At 43.3% G+C, this 19,558-nt stretch overlaps 1 protein-coding gene across 19 annotated transcripts in view; it reads left to right on the forward strand.

Moving 5' to 3' along the window:
* Positions 1 to 19,558, forward strand: part of RUSC2 (RUN and SH3 domain containing 2) — a 61,129-nt gene that overhangs the window by 22,486 nt on the left and 19,085 nt on the right. For 3 of the 19 annotated variants that reach the window (XM_067039632.1, XM_067039633.1, XM_067039639.1), the window contains exon 2: positions 14,007 to 14,085. The exons of 4 other annotated variants lie outside the window; for them this stretch is intronic. The gene's annotated coding sequence lies outside the window, so the exon portion shown is untranslated. Of the gene's footprint in view, positions 1 to 3,131; positions 3,294 to 4,321; positions 4,720 to 5,044; positions 5,246 to 14,006; positions 14,086 to 15,788; positions 16,394 to 19,558 lie in introns of those variants that run through there. 12 more of the 19 variants (XM_059071645.2, XM_067039636.1, XM_067039630.1 and 9 more) reach the window with 11 other exon arrangements.

The raw sequence follows: 19,558 nt of genomic DNA on the forward strand, positions 1-19,558 counted from the left end.
ATTAGCCAGTCTGTCAGCTCCAATGCAAATAACCTCAGAATTCTTCCTTCACATTCCTTAGTGGCTTCTTATGGGGGAGCTGCCTCTGAAATATATGCATCAGCCCTGTGGGAAGAGGAAAGAGGATCCCTAGGCAGGCTCAGCAGAGTCAGAATTTTGAGAAATATACTTTGAACAGAGAGGGCTTTAAGGTCTAGAGCAGAGGTCAGCAAATTATGGCCCATGCCAGAGTAACTTTATATGGTTTTTACATTCACACAAGCTGAGAATGGTTTTTACATTTTTAAAGAATTGTTTAAAAAAGGCAGGGGGTGGGGGTTGGAATATGTGGCAGAACTTTATTGCCTGCAAAGCCTAAGTATTTACTCTCTGGCCCTTTACAGACAGAGTTTGCTGAAAGGAGGGTTTACTGAAAGCTCACCAGAAGCTGCAGGATGTTGCAGAATCTGTTTTGAACCCTAGGATAGGCACTTGCAGAAAAAGAGGTATCAGCATCAATGAAGAATAGATTTCTATTTCTCCTCTCCAAAAGCTCTGGAGACCTGGCCAACTAACCGATTGCCGGGCCAGAAAGAGTGAAGCCTTGTGTTGGGTTTAGAATACAGTGTTGCCTTTGTTCTAACTGAGCAGTGGAATACATCCTTTCATTAATGCTGCTTTATCAGGGCTTTAGGCTAAATCTAGTTTGAAATACTACTGTTCAGTGCTGTATCAAAGGGATACAAGTCTCAGATCAGTGTCCTGAGCCCAGGTGTAAGGGAGAATTAGGTTTGTAGATGGAGCAAGTGGGTGAGTAGAGGCATTTCTTTTTGCTTACATTTTTCTACTTTCTCTATTACACATTAATGGAAATTAATACCTTGTATCTAGATAAACAGATTCCTAACTGTTTCAACGGTTCCTCAAACCAGTGGTGGGGATTATAGGCCTGAAAGAAAGGAACTGTACCTCCAATCACAGACCAGGTTCACTTCCCAACATGGCCACTGTGACCTAGAAGAAGGAAAATACATAAGACCAGGGCTCTCTGTCTATATGCATGAATGACAGTTGTTATATTTCTAAAATACTTTATCCAAAGAATTTATAGTATTTAAATTTTTTGCTACTTATTTTTTATTGAAATATAGTTCATTTACAATGTTGTGTCAATTTCTGCTATATAGCAAAGTGATTCCATTTTTTGTATATATATATATTCAGTTCTATATATTTATGATATATATTTTTAATATTCTTTTCCATTATGGTTTGTTATAGGATATTGAATATAGTTCCCTGTGCTACAGAGTAGAACCTTGTAGTTTATCCATTCCACATATAATAGCTCACATCTGCTAACCCCAACCTCCCACTCCACCCCTCCCCTAATCTTCTCCCCCTTGGCAACCACCAGTCTGTTCTCTATGTCCGTAGTTCTGTTTCTGTTTCATAGATAGGTTCATTTGTGTCATATTTTAGATTCCACATATAAGTAATATCATATGATATTTGTCTCTCTTTCTGACTTCATTTAGTATGATCATCTCTAGCTGCATTTTTGCTATTTATTATTCTAATTGTTTGAATATTTTTTTTCTTGCCATAACACCAGAAGGTAGATACAATTAGCCCCTTTTCCAAATGGTAAATCTAGAACTTTGAGAGGACAGGCACCCTGCCCCCAGATGACCCAGCAAGTCAGAGAAAAAGCCAAGAATGAAAGCAGTGTTCCTATCCTTGGGCATCCTGCCACTATCCTAGGTATGAGTAGCTTCCAGATGGAGCTAAGATCAAACCCTAACCCTATATCTCTAGTCATCAAATCTGATTGTTTCTGAGGCTCCATTGTTGTTATGATGACCAGGTGGATAAGCCTTGAATGACAGGAGAAAAAGTACTGAATGAATGGTTCACCAGCCTACCTTCCTGCTCCTCGAGATGTTGATATTTTGTGTCTCTGATGATGGTTATGAGTCAGCCTTAGGCAGGAAGATGATGGCGTCACTGTTATTGTGTGCTTGGCTGCTTTCTTTGCACTTCAGCATTCCTACCTGGTATGTGGTACATTTTTGTCATTCCACAGCGGTCTGCTGTGCACATGACCTCTCAGTAAGCCAGTCCCCATCTATTTACATCAGCTATCCAGCTGCCAGCCTCGTCGCATCCCTGTCTGCCTGATTTCACAAGATGAAATCTGTGTTAGGAACTGCCTTTCAGGGGCGTGAGTGGGATATCCACGGAGTTCCAGATACTGTGGTCAAAGTGTAAGGTCCCTGGGACCGCAACCTCTAGGCCTTGGGGGAGAAAGAGGCTTTCAGGAAAGATTTTTCTGGGCACTGACTCCTCGCCAGATGAAAGCTGGTTTCTTGGTATTTCTATCCTATTGTGTCATTTCTAGGAAAGAAGCTCTGGCCAAATAAATTTTCAAAGGATTTGATATACCTGCTAAAAATTCTGTGTAAATAAAATACGGACCAGCCTAACCATCCTTTCTTTCAAATATCCTATAAAACCCTCCCAAGTGGGCTTTTTTCTTTTTCTCACAAGGTCAGCACTCACAGCACTAATCTGGGACTTGTGACGGACAAGGCTGAGCTTCTGGTTAGTTAAGTAACAGTCTTTCCTTGATTTTATCCAAGTCATTTCAGTGCAACCAATGTGTGTGTGTGTGTGTGTGTGTGTGTGTGTGTGTGTGTGTGTGTGTGTGTGTGTATGTATGTGTGTGCCCACCCTTGTGTGTGTATGTGTGTGCCCACCCTTGTGTGTGTATGTGTGTGTGCCCACCCTTCCAAAACAACATATTAGGTCTCTTGTCCAGGGCCTACCTGACTCAGGAAAATGCCATGAACAACAGCTCTCAATTGAGGTCCACCTGGTTCCGAAGATTTGGGACCAGACAGCTGGACATATGACAGCTCTGTTTGTTCCTTTTTCCCTTTCCCTGTCCCTATTGATACTAAACTGTTTCAACAAGGCTTGTTTCCTCCAGAATCCAACTTAGCATCCTGGAGAAGCCTGAGGCCACTCCTGTAGCAGGAAGCTGCCCTAGATTTGGGCAGTAACCAGTAGAACTTGATACTGACGCCAGCGTGTAAAAATAAACACCTCCTACAGTGCTGTCTTAATCCACTGGCATCAGAGTTGCTATTATTAACCTATAGGCCTCACAGGCAGCTGTGATGGGCAGACAACAGCCTGGACAGACCTATCCTGCCAGCTTGGGATCAGACTGTTTCTTTCCTCCATCTACTGGAATCTGATCTGGGGCCCCTGGAGAAGCACCAGCAGCCTGGGAGCATGCCCCACAACAGGTAGTACTAGAGATGGATTAGTGTCTTTGGTTTGGGAAAGCCTTAGGCTCCTAGGGCCAGCCTGCCAGGCCAGAGTGTAATGGGTACAGGATTACTGATTCAGTCCTAGTGCAGGGGAGGGGAAAAAAGGAACATGACTCTTTGCAGTTCCTTTGGCTCTTTTAAAGAGGTTTGTGCCTGCCAGTTCCCTGGACCTGGAGCCTTTAGGTTTTCTGGGAAATGGGGAAAGGAGAGAGGTAAGGACTTCATTGGTCATTGACAAAGATATAATAATAATAGTGACCATAACTGAGCACTTACCTTGTGTCATGCACTTACGTATAATATCTTATTTCATTCTCCCTCAAGCCTTTGAGGGAAAATATCATGACAGTTTTACAAATGAGGAAGCTAAAGTTTAGTGAAGTTGAATAACTTCCCGAAGTCCACAGCTGGCAAGTAGCGTGTCAGATTTGAATCCAAACCTGTCAACACCAAAATCCATACCTTGAATCATTACAGAACCTAGGCTCCTGAATATTCCAGACCCAGACAAGACTCCAGACACCTTTAAAAATATTTTGTTTAATATCAGTTTACTCTTACTTTAGTCTTATAACCAAAGCAGATACAGTATCTGGTACAAAGAAATGGCCTTTGCCGCTGACCACTAGTGAGTCAGTCCCAGTGCACTTACCAAGCACCGTGAGCTGGACTCAGAGACTGTCACCTAAAGTCTATTGGAAAGTAAGTCACATCTGGGAAAAGGCTTCTGACTTGACTCAGGGGTCTCTGGGACTATGACCCCTCTGCTGAGAATAGGGTCAGACTAGAACCTAGTTCCTTGGGGAGCAAGGCTTTGATGGCTTCTAGCAGTCATGCTGAGGGAGGAGTGTGCTTGAATGAAAATATTTCCTTGAAGGGCAGTTATGTGTCTCTATCCTTTCTCCTACCTCCCCCACCCAGTCTCCACAACTGGCTTGTGGTAATTCAATCTAGATTCTTCTCATAGCCTATTTCACTGTGCATATGTGGCCTTTTATTTACAGCCTTTGACAGTCTGATTGGATAACAGCTTACCAGCGTGCGGGACTGAGTCCACTGCCTTGGGGGAGGGGAAGCAGAAAACACTCTGGCTTTGCTTCCTAGAGCCTAGAAGCCGAAAGGAACAGCCAAAGGAAGAGCAAAGGGTTGACCACGCTGAACAGTCAAGAAGCATAGGGGCCTTTTTTATCTCAGCTAACTTGCTTTTGCGAATATATACTTGAGAGCTATTCTCCAAGTAGAGCAGCCCACGTTGGACCTTTCAACATCCACCCCTGGTACACTGTCTCTGGTCTTGGTTTCCTGCTCCTTGCTGCTCACCTATACCCAGCATTAGGAGGCTTTATCTCTATCCACTGCTGCATCCTCCATCCCCTGCATCTGAAGAAATCAGTCTGTCAAGGTAGGAACTAAATCTTTCCTAATTCTCTATAGTCCTCCTCTCTACCCTAACCTACATGCTCAAAAGAGGTAGGATTTACAGCAAATTCTCAATCTTTAGAGACTTCTCATTGTAGCAGTTAGAAGCAAGGCACTTGGAAGTATAGGGATGTGTGTGTATCTGTGTATTTATGTTGAAAGGGGGGAGGGTGAGAGGGAGGGCATTTATTAGCACACTTCATAGGAACCTCCCCTTGGGCCCAAGGTTTTAGTTTGGCTTAGTTTGTAATTAGAGCTGAAAGGGACCTTAAGAAGTCATCTGATTTAGCCTCGCCCTCCACAAACAGGTGCTATGAGTTGAATTAAGGAGGGAATCAAATGATTGATCTAATGGAGGAAGGCGTACATTTGCTGGCTGGATTGGCAGAAGAGAATATTTATCTCGGTTTTATCCCTTTTAAGCAGAAGGAGAACCTGGAACAAAGCTGAGTTTATTATTATTTTATTTTTATGGAATAAAGGAAAGCGACCCTTTACAGCTCAGTGAGGTCAGTGGCTTCTAGCTTATTCTTTTCCTGGGTATAATTCCTAGTGCTGCAGTCTCCTCACAGCTGAGCCTGAGAGGTAAAAGGCTTGGAGCTTGTTTGGGGTTCTACCCCTAGATGTTCTGTCTGTGATTTTGGTTACATTAAAGGTACCTGCATATTTCCAGTTCATAAGGGAGGTGATAGACTTGGGGAAAAAGACGATAAACCCACACCAGGTGGTCCTAGGAAAGAGCCCATTCTACTTCAGGACCAAACCTCTTCTAGAGTGTTTGACTTTTGAGAGTGGACTTTTAGCTGAACCTTTCTGTAATATATTTTTTGTTTGTTTTAAATTTTTTGCTGCATTGGGTCTTCGCTGCTGTGCACGGGCTTTCTCTAGTTGCGACGAGTGGGGACTACTCTTCATTGCGGTGCCGCGGGCTTCTTATTGCCATGACTTCTCTTGTTGTGGAGCACGGGCTCTAGGTGCATGGGCCTCAGTAGTTGTGGCACGTGGGCTCAGTAGTTGTGGCTCGCGGGCTCTAGAGCGCAGGCTCAGGAGTTGTGGCACGTGGGCTTAGTTGCCCCGCGACATGTGGGATCTTCCCAGACCAGGGCTCGAACCCGTGTCCCCTGCATTGGCAGGTGGATTCTTAACCACTGTGCCACCAGGGAAGTCCCTCTGTAACATATTTGAGAAGCCAAAAACAAAGCAAGCTCTGTGCTTCGAAAGAAAACTCTACATTAGGGAGGCCTGATAAGGAAGCAGGCTAGGCCTCTTCTGACACACTCCTAGCATGCTGGCTGGCCTCACTTGGAATCCAAACTAACATAATACCAGTTCGGAACAGTGGCCTCCTCAGCTAGGAGCAGCTACACAAAACCTGGAGGAAAGATAGATGCGCTCCTGGGCATTGGCTGCTCTTCCATTTGTGAATCAGACTCCTGATGCCATAGCCAGGTGCTCTCAGGCATCTAACAGCCTGTTTATTCTCTCCTTGCAACTCAGCCCAGACACCACAGGAATCATTATTACCACCAATTCTTAAATCTCCAAAGTCTTTCAGCACCTCTCACACATTTCAGAAGTGTTTGTTTTATAGGTAATTCAGAGTCTCCATCAAATCTCATGGCCTATAAAGGCATAGAACCTTAGCAGGCATGAAGGGTAATTATACAAACTGATTTTTCTGAATTCACATAGAAAGTTATTTTCTGTACTCAGAAGTAAGTAAGTCTGCTGTTAGTGCAGTTAATTGACATCATTTTCCAAACATATTTGATTTGAGAGCCATGAAAAAAGAAAGATGATTTATCTCAGTTAATAATTTGTTTCACTCCCCATTTCCCTGACCCCAACCAACCATGTTCAGTCTTGCCTTTGTCTTTCCCCAGAGGTTTTCAGAATTTCTTCCTCTGAGCCCTAGGGTCCCCTGGAAGTGCCTGTGGGGGCCCTGCAGTGGAAAGAGGGAGTTGGAGTGTATGGGGCCTTAGGACTTCCCTGCTTCAACAAGAATAGCGCTGTTTTATGTGTTGGGGCTAAAAATTTTGAAACCACTGCTCTAACCCTTGTCTTACATCCTAAAACATCTTTCTTGCTGCCCTAGCCCTCCCCAGAGACATGTTGGCAATGATTTAAACAAAATTATGAGCCTCTCAAGTTGAGCTTTCTTACCCCTAAACATCCAGCACAGTGCTTTATACACAGTAGAAGTGTATGCAGTGAATATTTGTGGCTTGATTGCTTGTTTGATTGACTGATTGATTGACTCCTGAGATGATATTAATTAATGGCCTTGGGATGCTTCTACATCAGAGAAGAGAGTATATAGTAAATCATAGTTTATTTTTATTTGTTATGATTTGGGCACTTCTGACCTTTCCTTCTGCAATCAGTCATGCAGTCTGAGGTAAAAACATGGCCAAAAGGAGTTACTTAACATAAGTTATTGCTGGTGTAGAGGATACCTGACTAGGTCAACACAAGCAAAAGTACTTCCAAAGAAGTATGTCCTGAGGTAAAAGGTAAGCAGAGTGATTATTGGGAAACACTAGGGACAGAAATGTACTAAGATAACATAGCCTTATCTATTTTTCAGTATTGCTTGCTTTCGGTAAAAATTGCCTGCCTGATAGTTTCCAAAACTACTCAATGTCTTGATTATGGGAAGTACAAATCTTTTTCTTCACTAAGCTGCCTTAAAGCACCGTCCAAGCTGTTTGTCTGTAGCCTCCAGTATACATCTACATATCTTTTGAAGGGGGGGGTGGCTTTATTTTGTTTTTAATCAATTTATGTTTTATAAAAGTGATATATATGTTTAGTTTTTAAAAAGCCAAATAATAGAAAAAGGACATTAGTGGGAAAACTGGGGAAATCCATATAGTCTGCAAGTTTAGGTAATAGTAATATATTCAATGATGATTTCCTTATTTTAACAAATGCACCATGATTATGTAAGATGGTAACATTAGGGGTACTGGTTGAAGGATATACGGGAACACTCTTAACTATCTTTGCAACTTTTCTAAAAATTATTCCAAAATAAATAATTTTTTTAAATTTGTATACAATAATGAAGATCTTCACAATGAAAAAGAAAAATGCCAAGTAGTGCCAAATCTGAGATAATGACCAACAAAATCAATAATACCAGCAATAGATTATGACCCATTGAATTAAAAAAAAAAGCTGAGAATCTATACCGATACCAAAAAAATAAATAGGAAGGAAAAGGGAAATCTTTCTCATATTGGAATGCTAGCTAATAAATGTTAAGACGAAAAATAGAGAGAAAATCATCATTTTTCAACCATCACAGTAAATAACTAATTCAGGTAAAAATCTTCAATGGATGCTGGCATTTTTAAAGAGTAATAACAATGCATTACATTTCTATAAAACATTTATAATTTTTAGAGCACTTTCACACACTGTTTTGAGTAGACACTGTTCAGATCCATAGCATGAGGTATAATTTCTCCCCTTAGCCTCCACATCCTTTTTTTCACCTAGTGATTCCCTACAGAATAGCCTAATCCAGGCCTAAGAATGCTCAGTAGCCAGTGGTTATATTCAGATATATTTTCACCACCCTGGATCTCTCTAATAAGTCTCTTGCTAATTCCTTATCTTTGAGATTTTATCCTTTATTTAAAACATTTCACACATAGCTGATTCATGTTCTGTATCTGGCATTCTTAATATTTGAAATTCTTGCAGTTTAAATCTATTATTTGTTGTTTTCTATTATTCATTCATGGTATCTTGTTTCCATGTATATTTGTGATCTTTGATACAAACTAATTTTTGCTTACTCTTTAATTTTGAGAATGCTGTCAACTTAAGTTGGAGATATTTTCCTCCAAAAGTTGGGAGGAACCACCAACCCTGGATCACTTGATCTTGCTTCAAGGGTCTCAGCCTACTATGGGGGTCTTGGGTTTGGCTTCCTCACCTTACTAGTGGTCCCGGGCTTATCATTCTGACCATAGTAGGAATGCTTTGGGAATTAGCCCTCAAGAAACTGTTGTTTTACCCCTTGCTTATTCCACAGCTCATGATTTTTTTTTCCCCTTTTGGGGGGTAGGGCAAGTAGCCTTGGAGATTTTTCCTATTTACTGTAAGCCCTGAAATGCTTTAAAAAGTACATGTTATACAGAATATAGTTTTTTGTAGTAGAAGGGACTCCCTTAATATCTTGTTCACTGAAATGCAGGAAGCAGAAGTCTCTCTGTACAATTTGATATCCTACTTTTTTTATTAGCTTTTAAGCCTTTTTCTATACCAGTAAACATTCATTATAAACATAATTCCTATGGTTTCATTATATTCCATTGCATGGCTAGACCACCATTTAATTAGGCATTTTTCTATTAGATATTTAGAATGTTTTCAGTTTTTTGCTGTTGCAAATAATACTGCATTGAACATCATTGTGGTAATGTGAGGTAGATCGGGGGTTGAGGATATAAAGGAAAATCATAGCTGTTACTCTGGGGAGGGGTTGTAAACTCAAATGCTTTATAGGATCCAGGCAAATAGAGCAAATGAGTGAAATGAAGCAATGAAGCTGACTAGTACAAAAGACCAAAGGGAATGGTGGGAACATGTCAAACTGAAGGGCACATGCGTGTCTTATAAGTAAGGGCAGCCACATCTCCAGCTGATTGTTACCATCTAGGAATGAGGGACTGGTATGGTCAGTTCTTCTGATTTTCAAGCAACACAAACTGGAAATTTAAAAAAAACTTTTATGGTGGTATTTTTACTGTGCAAACCACATAAAATCTGTCGACACACAAGATGTGACCATCAGGCTGTCACTTTGCAACCTTTGCTGTAGGATCATGACTGTGGGAATAAATGATGGGGAAGTACTGATTGAAGACATGGCTGTTCAGTCATCTTTCCAATCTCAGTACGAAATAGAAATGAGGAGTTAAGAGTTTAAGATCTTGGCCTTGAAGATTTATTTACTAAGGCTCAGCTTTTTGGTTTTCATCTTCCTTCCTTCCTTCCTCACCTCTTATCAAATATGCTATTCTCAGACTAAGCTAACCTTCTGAAAGCGGACTTGAGTCCAGCTAGCCCACTGGGCTTGCCATTCGGTAGCTTTACCAAACATTGGTGGTGACCCACTAAGAGCCAAGGCTCTGGGCTCAGAATTACTTATCAAGATATAAGACAGTCCCACCTTCCAAAAGTCTGCTGTCATCAAGAGATAAATAACAAAATAAAATGGCCAAGACTTGGTACCAAATGAGTTGTACAGATAATTGGTATTGAAAAAGTTCAGAAGAAAAGACTTTCATGATAAAGAAAAGCTTCCAGAAATGGTAGAATTTGAGCTAGATCCTTTTTTCTTTTTTTTTTCTTTTTTTTAAGAAGATGTTGGGGGTAGGAGTTTATTAATTAATTTATTTTTGCTGTGTTGGGTCTTCGTTTCTGTGCGAGGGCTTTCTCTAGTTGTGGCGAGCGGGGGCCACTCTTCATCGCGATGCGCGGGCCTCTCACTGTCGCGGCCTCTCTTGTTGCGGAACACAGGCTCCAGACGCGCAGGCTCAGTAGTTGTGGCTCACAGGCCCAGTTGCTCCGCGGCATGTGGGATCCTCCCAGAGCAGGGCTCGAACCCGTGTCCCCTGCATTGGCAGGCAGATTCTCAACCACTGCGCCACCAGGGAAGCCCAGGCAATTTAAATATTATGGGTTTAAAAATTAGAAGTGGGCTTCCCTGGTGGCGCAGTGGTTGAGAGTCCGCCTGACGATTCAAGGGATGCCGGTTCGTGACCCGGTCCGGGAAGATCCCACATGCAGCGGAGCGGCTGGGCCCGTGAGCCACGGCCGCTGAGCCTGCGCGTCCGGAGCCTGTGCTCCGCAATGGGAGAGGCCACAACAGTAAGAGGCCTGCGTATCGCAAAAAAAAAAAATTAGAACTGCTTCAGACAGTTCATGTATTAATTAAAAGAAGACAGACTTACGATGTTTAAGAAATAGTTGAGGAGAAAGTAGAATTAACATAGTTCATTGTTCTAAGAATTTTGGTATTGAAAAAAACAGAAGGAAGGGGGAATTGTCTAAGCTCCTTAAGTTAACATGGCTGTGATACCCTCTGCTTTCTAGTACACCTGAGTTTCTGCCACCCCACACCCACCCAGTCACAGAGCCTTTAAAGACTCCTGCCTCTGTGGAGCTGAGCAACACCATTCACTGCTGCAGCTTCTTTTTTTTTTTTTTTAACAGCTTTATTGAGATATAACTGACATCTGTTTCACCATTTAAAGTATACTATTCAAAAAAGAGGGGATATATGTATACATATAGGTGATTCACTTTGCTGTACAATAGAAACTAATATAATATTGTAAAGCAACTATAATCCAATTTTTTTTTAAAGTACACTATTCAATTGTTACTAGTATATTCACAGAGTTGTGCAACCATCACCATAATCTAATTTTAGAACATTTGCATCATCCCTAAAAGAAATCCCAAACCCAATAACAATCCCTCCCCATTTTCCCTTCCCCCAAGTCCCTGGCAGCCACTAACCTCCTTTTTTTAAAAAAAATAAATTTATTTATTTATTTATTTTGGCTGCGTTGGGTCTTCGTTGCTGCGTGTGGGCTTTCTCTAGTAGCGGCGTGCAGGGGCTGCTCTTCGTTTCAGTTCACGGGCTTCTCATTGCGGTGGCTTCTCTTGTTGCAGAGCCTGGGCTCTAGGCACGTGGGCTTCAGTAGTTGTGTCACATGGGCTCAGCAGTTGTGGCTCGTGGGTTCTAGAGTACAGGCTCAGCAGTTGTGGCGCACGGGCTTAGTTGCTTCGCGGCATGTGGGATCTTCCCAGACCAGGGCTCGAACCCATGTCCCCTGCATTGGCAGGCAGATTCTTAACCACTGCACCACCAGGGAAGTCCCACTAATCTACTTTTTGTCTCCATAGATTTGTCTAGTCTGGGCATTTCATATAAATGCAGTCAAACAATATGTGGCCTTTTGTGTTCAGCATCTTTCACTTAGCATAATGTTTTCAAGGTTCATCCATATTGTAGCATGTTTCTTTTTATTATCGAATAATATTCCGTTTTATGAATATACCACATTTTATCTATCTATTCGCCTGTTAATGGATATTGAGTTATTCCCACTTTTTGGCTATTATAAATAATGCGGCTATGAACATTCATATGCAAGCTTTTGTGTGAAGAGATGTTTTCATTTCTTTGGGGTAGATATCTAGGAGTAGAATTCCTGGGTCATATGGTAATTCTGTGTTTTACATTTTGAGGAACTACCAGACTATTTTCTAAAGTGACTGAACCATCTTACAATCCTCCCAGCAATATATGAGGGTTCTAATTTCTCCACATTGTCATCAACACTTGTTATTGTCTCTCTTTTTTATTTAGCCATTCTAGTAGGGGGTAGTATCTCATTTAAGTTTTGATTTGCACTTCCCTAATAACTAATGATGTTGAGCATCTTTTCATGTGCTTATTGACCATTTGCATGTCTCCTTTAGAGAAATGTCTATTCAGATCTTTTGCCCATTTTTAAATTGGGTTATGTGTCTTTTTATTGCTGAGTTGTAAAAGTCCTTTATGTATTCTGGATAGAAGTCCCTTATCAGATATATGATTTGCAAATGTTTTCTCCCATTCTGTGGGTTGTCTTTTCACTATCTTGATTGTGTTCTTTAAAGCACAAAAGTTTTAAAGTTTTATGAAGTCCAACTTACCTATTTTTTTAATAAATTTATTTTATTTTTATTTTATTTTTTATTTTTGGCTGCATTGGGTCTTCATTGCTGCGTGTGGGCTTTCTCTGGTTGAGGCAAGTGGGGGCTACTCTTGAATGCGGTGCACGGTCTTCTTATTGTGGTGGCTTCTCTTGCTGCGGAGCACAGGCTCTAGGTGCGTAGGCTTCAGTAGTTGTGGCATGTGGGCTCAGTAGTTGTGGCTCATGGGCTCTAGAGCACAGGCTCAGTAGTTGTGGCACATGGACTTAGTTGCTCTGCGGCATCTTCCCGGACCAGGGATTGAACCCGTGTCCCCTGCATTATCAGGTGGATTCTTAACCACTGAACCACCAGGGAAGCCCCAACTTACCTATTGTTTTCTTTTGTCACTTGTACTTGTGGTATCATGTCTAAGAATGCGTTACCTAACTCAAGGTTATGAAGGATTATTCCTTTTTTTGCTAAGCTTTCTTTTAATAGACCTTTTTCTTTTTCTCATGAACAGCAGGGGGCTTCTCTGTCAGCCTTTTGAGTCACATCTGCCCACCACTTTCATTTACTCTCTCACTCTTTTTGTATTACTCTTATTAAACAAGACTTTTACTAACCACCTTCTATAAGCCAAACACTGTGCTAGTATTAGACCCAACACCACCAAAAATAAATTAATTAATAATAATTAATAATTAATTAATAATTAATTTTTAAAAAACAAACCTCTCATGAACTGATGTTAGTTTCTGATGAAGCTTCCGTCAGTATACAATGAAATAAGAAAAATAATGACAGTGTGCTTTTTTAATGAAATGATGGTGATAGTTGATGTAGGGTGTTTTTTGTTGTTGTTTTTTAATGATCTTACTTGGCAATGTAAGAAATTGGCAATCCCGTATTGATCCCCTGGCTTTTGTGGGATTTTTTTTTTGTCTGTAAAATCAACAACCTGCAGCCACTGTTCAGAAGACAAGTCATTTCAGGCTCCAAGGTGATCAGTGAAGACTTGATGGAGGAGTTGATCTGGGCCTTGTAGGTTTTGGATAATTCCTCATAGGTTTAGCCAAGTGTAACAGGCAGGAGAATCTGAACAAAGAGTGGAAAGAGCTTATGAAAGAGGTTTTAAGGACTGCATGACCAGGGATGGGAAGTAAGGTTGGGTAGAGAGGGAGTAGACAGCCAAGATGGAGGACCTTGAAAGCCAAAATGAGTTTGAACTTGATTCTCTGGGTAATGGGAAACCATTAAAAGGGGCAGTGGGGCTTCCCTGGTGGTGCAGTGGTTGAGAATCCGCCTGCCGATGCAGGGGACACGGGTTCGAGCTCTGGTCTGGGAAGATCCCACATGCCGCGGAGCAACTAGGCCCGTGAGCCACAACTACTGAGCCTGCGCGTCTGGAGCCTGTGCTCGGCAACAAGAGAGGCCGCGACAGTGAGAGGCCCGCGCACCGCAATGAAGAGTGGCCCCTGCTCGCCGCAACTGGAGAAAGCCCTCGCACAGAAACCAAGACCCAACACAGCCAAAAATAAATAATTTTTTTTTTTTTTAAAGGGGCAGGAGTGACATGTTGAATAAAGATGGGGCTTCAGGAAGATGAATCTGGCAGTACTAGATAGAAGGTAAATTGCAGGTGAGGAGACTAGTTAGGAGGCAATTGTGGTTTATAATGTGATGTTTTTTGTTTGTTTGTTTGCGGTATGCGGGCCTGTTACCGTTGTGGCCTCTCCCGCTGCGGAGCACAGGCTCCGGACGCGCAGGCTCAGCAGCCATGGCTCATGGGCCCAGCCGCTCCGCGGCATATGGGATCCTCCCGGAACGGCGCACAAACCCGTGTTCCTTGCATCGGCAGGGGGCTCTCAACCACTGCGCCACCAGGGAAGCCCGGTGGTGGTTTTTATATTTTGTTTCTAACCAGAAAAAAATTTGATCTTCTCATCAAAGCCCTGTAGATCTTTGGCCATAGTTGGTGGAAAGTAGGTGATGATGTGGTCTGTGATATAGTGAAGTAAGTTAAGCACTGAAAGTGTGATAGCTGCCACCTTCTGTAGGCAGCTGGAAACATTTCCTAAGTAGTAGCTCTCTAGTACATGGCTTAGTCTCACAGAAATTTCAGGGACAAAGACCCTGGGCCCAGAGCTCTTACTGGAATTCTGAGCACTGGTCATGGAGATTGACTTTGCCCCAACCTACAGCCCAGCTAGGGGAGAGGGAAGTACAGTGACACCTTTCACTGTCCTTGAGGGGATCGTTCATGGCTAGTTTTATGAACAGCTGCCTTCCTCTCTCCTTCCCTTCCTCATTGTTTCCTGCTTTGTAGGATCCAGAAGCCGTGGCCCCTCAAACATTTATTTCAAGGTTGGAAATAGGTTTTTGGGTCTTCAGCAACTTCTGTTCTTCTACAGCTCACTTCATCTTAGAATGTTGTCACTGAGCATTTGAGTCTCATAGGGAATAGAAGCAACAATAAGGGGAAAGAAACAATGTATCTTCTGGGTCCTGAGTGGTAGCTGATGTGGTCCTGGCCAGTAGACCTAAGTCTTCTTTTTAGGGACCTGAAATCCAAGGGCTTGCCTGTGGGGTCCAGATGGTAGTCAGTACTGGAAGGAGCTCTATGCAGGGCTGGTGCTTGAGGACCAAGCCCATCTTGACACCATCTCTGTGTTCAAGGATGGCAGCAGGCGGCAGTGGCAGGAACTGGACAGAGACATGCTGCTACTTACTGTACAGCTGGCTCTGGCTCTGGCTTCTCCACTGTCTACTGATTCCCACAGAACTGGCCCAGAACCTGACAAGGGTGGAGCAGGGAAGGGGAGGAGGGTTCTGTAGGTCTTCAGACGGAACTGATAATTTTCTCCGGCCTGGGGAAGACCACTCCTTTTCCTTAGCCTTCCTTTCCCTAGGAAAATAGGCTTCCTGCCCCCTGGCCTGGCTAAAGGGACTCTGCCTTCCCACAGGCCCAGCTGGACCCCACTCAGTACTGACCAGACACTGATGTAGGTGAGAGAGCGGAAGGTTCTGCTACAGCCCCACTAGCAGACCCTCTGAACATCCAGGGAAATGAAGTGGACCCTGTGGTAGGAAGGGGACCTGTAGCCAACTTGATCCTAAGGCTCACTACCACCCTGTATATAGAAGCCGCTATGGACCAGTCTCTCTTTTTTCTGAGACAGACCCCGTTTCTCTGAAGAGGCACGCCCTAGAAAGCCTATTGCCAAGTCTAGGAACTTGGTGTTACTGCTGGTGGAATGATGACTGGTCCCCACAGCCTCCCTGCAGGGCTTCAGGAACCCCCTCCCAGGCTGGCTGCTCCACCCTGAGGCTAGTCTGGAATCCTAGTGAAGGGGAAAAGCTGGAAAACAAGGAGTCATTCAGAGTGGGTGAAAAGAGGAGGGAGAGGTTTCTGGCTGAGATCTAAAAGGAGGGGCCTAAGGAAGGAAGGAAGCTCTAAGCCTCCTCCCAGACCTTTTCCCTGAGACTCCTAGGGATGAGAGAGGAGTGAGGCCCAGCTCTCTTGCTATTTTTCTTTGTCGCTTTGAGAGTTCTCATCTTCCAGCACTGACTGCCCTCTGTGGCTGACTCCTTTCTCTACCTTCCCCCTTCGCCAGGCTAAAGGGCCCACAGGGACTGGCAGGGAGGAAGGCTGAGCGGCTGTACTGTGGGCATGCCTATTCCTTTCCCTTCCCCCTTCCCTTAGCAGCAACGTCACCGCAGCACCAGAGGCAGCAGCAGCGGCAAGGATACTGGGGCTGGGATTGCGCAGCCTCCCTGCATTAGCAACGATGCCATTGTATTAGCAGAAATCAGATCTTAGGAAATCAGCCCAGTTCCCCCTGTGTGGTCCTGTGGAACAGTGCCTCAGCTCGAACTGTCAAGATAGAGCCTGGTCGGAGTGCAAAAGGAACAGAAGCCTCCAGATACAGCTAAGGCTCCTTACAGAGGTATGGCTCAGCGGGGCTGGGGGGAGGGGCAGGGCAGAGACGCTAGAATAACTGGTCAGCACATTTGGGCCCTGGCTTCGAGGGTTGGCTTTGTCTACCCGAAAGAGGGAGGGAGAGAGTGAGAGCAAACATGAGCGCAAACATTAGACAAGCTCATCCATGCATACATCTGGGCTGTGGTGCAGAGATGGGGAAAAACAGGCTTGGGCTAATGCTATTTTGTCAAGAAGCAGGAAATCCCCTTCTTCCTTTCTGAGCATCTCTAATGAGGCTGTTATAGTGCGGGTCAGCGTAGAGGGGATCAGATCTAGAAACAAAGGCTTAATAGGGAAGAGGTACCCCTACAGCTACTGTAAGTTTATGATGGAGACATGCAGGGATCCACACAGGAGGTACTGGGAAGCATTGAGTCCATCCTTTACCTCCATGCACATATGTACATGCACATAGACACACATACCATATCTTCTGGAGCTGTGGGAGCCAAGAGGCTACAGATAAGGATGGAATAAGAAAGAATGTTGACCAAGAGGCTCCACATTGTTGGTGGGGATAAGTAGTGCCTAGGGCACCTGACCTATTATAATTGGTCTTCTTATACAGGCTTAGATTCCTAACAGGAAGCATAAGTTGATACTCCCAAATCCACCCTCCTGCTCTCTTCCCTTCAATCCTGTCCAAGAGAGAATCCAGACAGGAAAAGGGTTATCAGTCCTACTGAGGCTCCCCATCAGACCTCAGGTCAAGGTCAGATTGCTAGAGAGTAACAGCTGAGTATCACCGTCTTCCCCATCCTCCTTCGGGAGGCTAAAAAAGAGGGAAGGGATTCTATGACTGGCAGAAAGACGCTGAAGACCAAAGACAAGGGAAACCTTTCTTCTGAAGTTTAGAACATCTTCCTGCCCAGAGTTACCCTATTGCTGAGCAGATAGGAAGAGTTCTTTAAATTCCCATCTCCATTGGTCACCTTGGTGGAGGATTCAAAAACAGATGCTAATAGGAGTCAGTACTTCCATGTTGCGCAAAATATGGTTGGATAATACATTGGGAAGTTGTGGGAGGTGTTAGTTCCCAGGAAGCACCTAGGAATGTGAACTACAGAGCAGGGGAAAGGGGTGTTGAGGACTGTGAATGGGGCAGGGAGCTGTGAGCTGGGAACTGGGGCAGGAGGTGGGACTGAAGAGTGTTTATTAGAGCATGGGGCAGTAATATGAAAGGGACTGTGGGTTCAGAGAATAGTAAAGAGGGTAAGTATAAACTGTGTAAATGGAAATCCTAGAGTGTGAGCCTATCCAGAAAAGGTAGGAAGCATCTGCTTTTTGGTAGCAGAGTAAATGTAGGGGCTTTAGGAAGAGGGTGTGGCCCTGATCTTTCCTCTGAGAGGCAGTTGTAGTGGAAAGAATTAAGAATTGGGCAGACCTGGATTTGCGTCCATCTCAGCTATATAATTATGGGCTAACTTCTCACACTTGCTAAGCTTCAGTTTTCTCATCTGTAAAGTGGGGATGATTATGTCTACTTTAAACGATTATAGTGAGATTAGAGATGATATATGTAAAACACCTTACTAAGTTCTCAGTAAATGATCACTAATAAATAGTACTATTATAATAGGCCAGGAGACACCCATTTGTGATGAGGGCCAGGAAGAGGGCTCTCGTGGAGAGCTCTCCCTGATTCTAGAGATCTAGACCTCGTAACTTTATGCTGACTAAGCCCACCACTTCTTTGTCCACCTGGTAGGCAGAGCTGAGCACTTTCTTCCACTTTTCTTCCTATTCTGGGTTCTCTATTCCTTCCCCATCTTCATCTCCCATGTCTCTCCATTTAATCAGGGTACAAAAAGCGTCTGGAATGAGCTCTTCCATCTCACTGTTTTCTCTTCACCTTTATTAGTGCTCATGGGCCACAATATTAAACTTGTCTTGTTATAGAACATGTCTCTCCCGGGGGAGAAGTCTAATAGGTATGCTCTCAGTAAATGTGTTCTGTGGTGTTTGAAATCAAGTCACGTGTACAGTATACTCTCATTACATTCCTAACTGATCAAGAAAAAAGGTCAAACATTAGGATTCCTGACTCTTGACTTAATTCTGTCATTTATCCATTGAGAGATCTTAGGCAAGTCATTTGTTCTTTCTAGGTGTTGATTTCCTTATTTTTTTAAACAAAGAAATGGGTCTGCCTATTCTGGTGCATTGTTGTGAGGATCAATGAGATGACGTACATAAAGAAGTGCTTTGTAAAAAATGTGAAAGTGTCGGGGCGAAAGGCATGAGTACAAAGTCTAATGAGGTATCTGTAGAACTTTACCTTAGTTGGCTGGACTGGAGTTGTCTGTGGAGAAACTATTGGCAGATCAGGAAGGAATAAGACTTTCTCTGAGATACAAAAATATAAAATAAAATGGAATCAACCAGTGAAAGAGCTTTACGCTTAAAATGGGATTCAACACAACCTAAATATAAAAGCTAAAACTATACAGCATTAAGGGAAAAAAACAGGAAAATTTCTTTATGATCTTGGGACAGGCAAAGCTTTCTTAGACAGCATACAGAAAGATTTAACCATAAAGAAAAAAACAGATAAATGGAACTTCATAAAATTAAAAACTTCTATTAATTAAAAAACACCATTAAGAAAACAAGTGGGGCTTCCCTGGTGGCGCAGTGCTTGAGAGTCCACCTGCCGATGCAGAGAACGCGGGTTCGTGCCCCGGTCCGGGAGGATCCCACATGCCGTGGAGCGGCTGGGCCTGTGAGCCATGGCCGCTGAGCCTGCGCGTCCGGAGCCTGTGCTCCACCACAGGAGAGGCTACAACAGTGAGAGGCCCGCGTAACGCAAGGAAAAAAAAAAAAAAGAAAGAAGGAAAACAAGTGGGCAAGCCACATTTGAGAAAAGGCCACTTGAGAAAATATTCTCAAGACATACATCTGACAAAGGACTTGTATCCAGAATAAATTTTAAAACTCCTACAACTCAACAATAAAAAGACAAGTCAGTTTTTAAAATGGGTAGAACAGGAGTCAATAACTAACCTACTGTACCTACCATGTTCCAAGCACAATGCGTGGGTTCTAGGGACACAGGGTTGACTGTATCCCTAGATACAGTCCCTACCCTGTTCCTCAAGGAACTGCATTCTAGTCTGGGGACAGATACATA

This window comes from Kogia breviceps, chromosome 8, assembly GCF_026419965.1.
Source record: "Kogia breviceps isolate mKogBre1 chromosome 8, mKogBre1 haplotype 1, whole genome shotgun sequence".
Lineage (NCBI taxonomy): Eukaryota > Metazoa > Chordata > Mammalia > Artiodactyla > Physeteridae > Kogia > Kogia breviceps.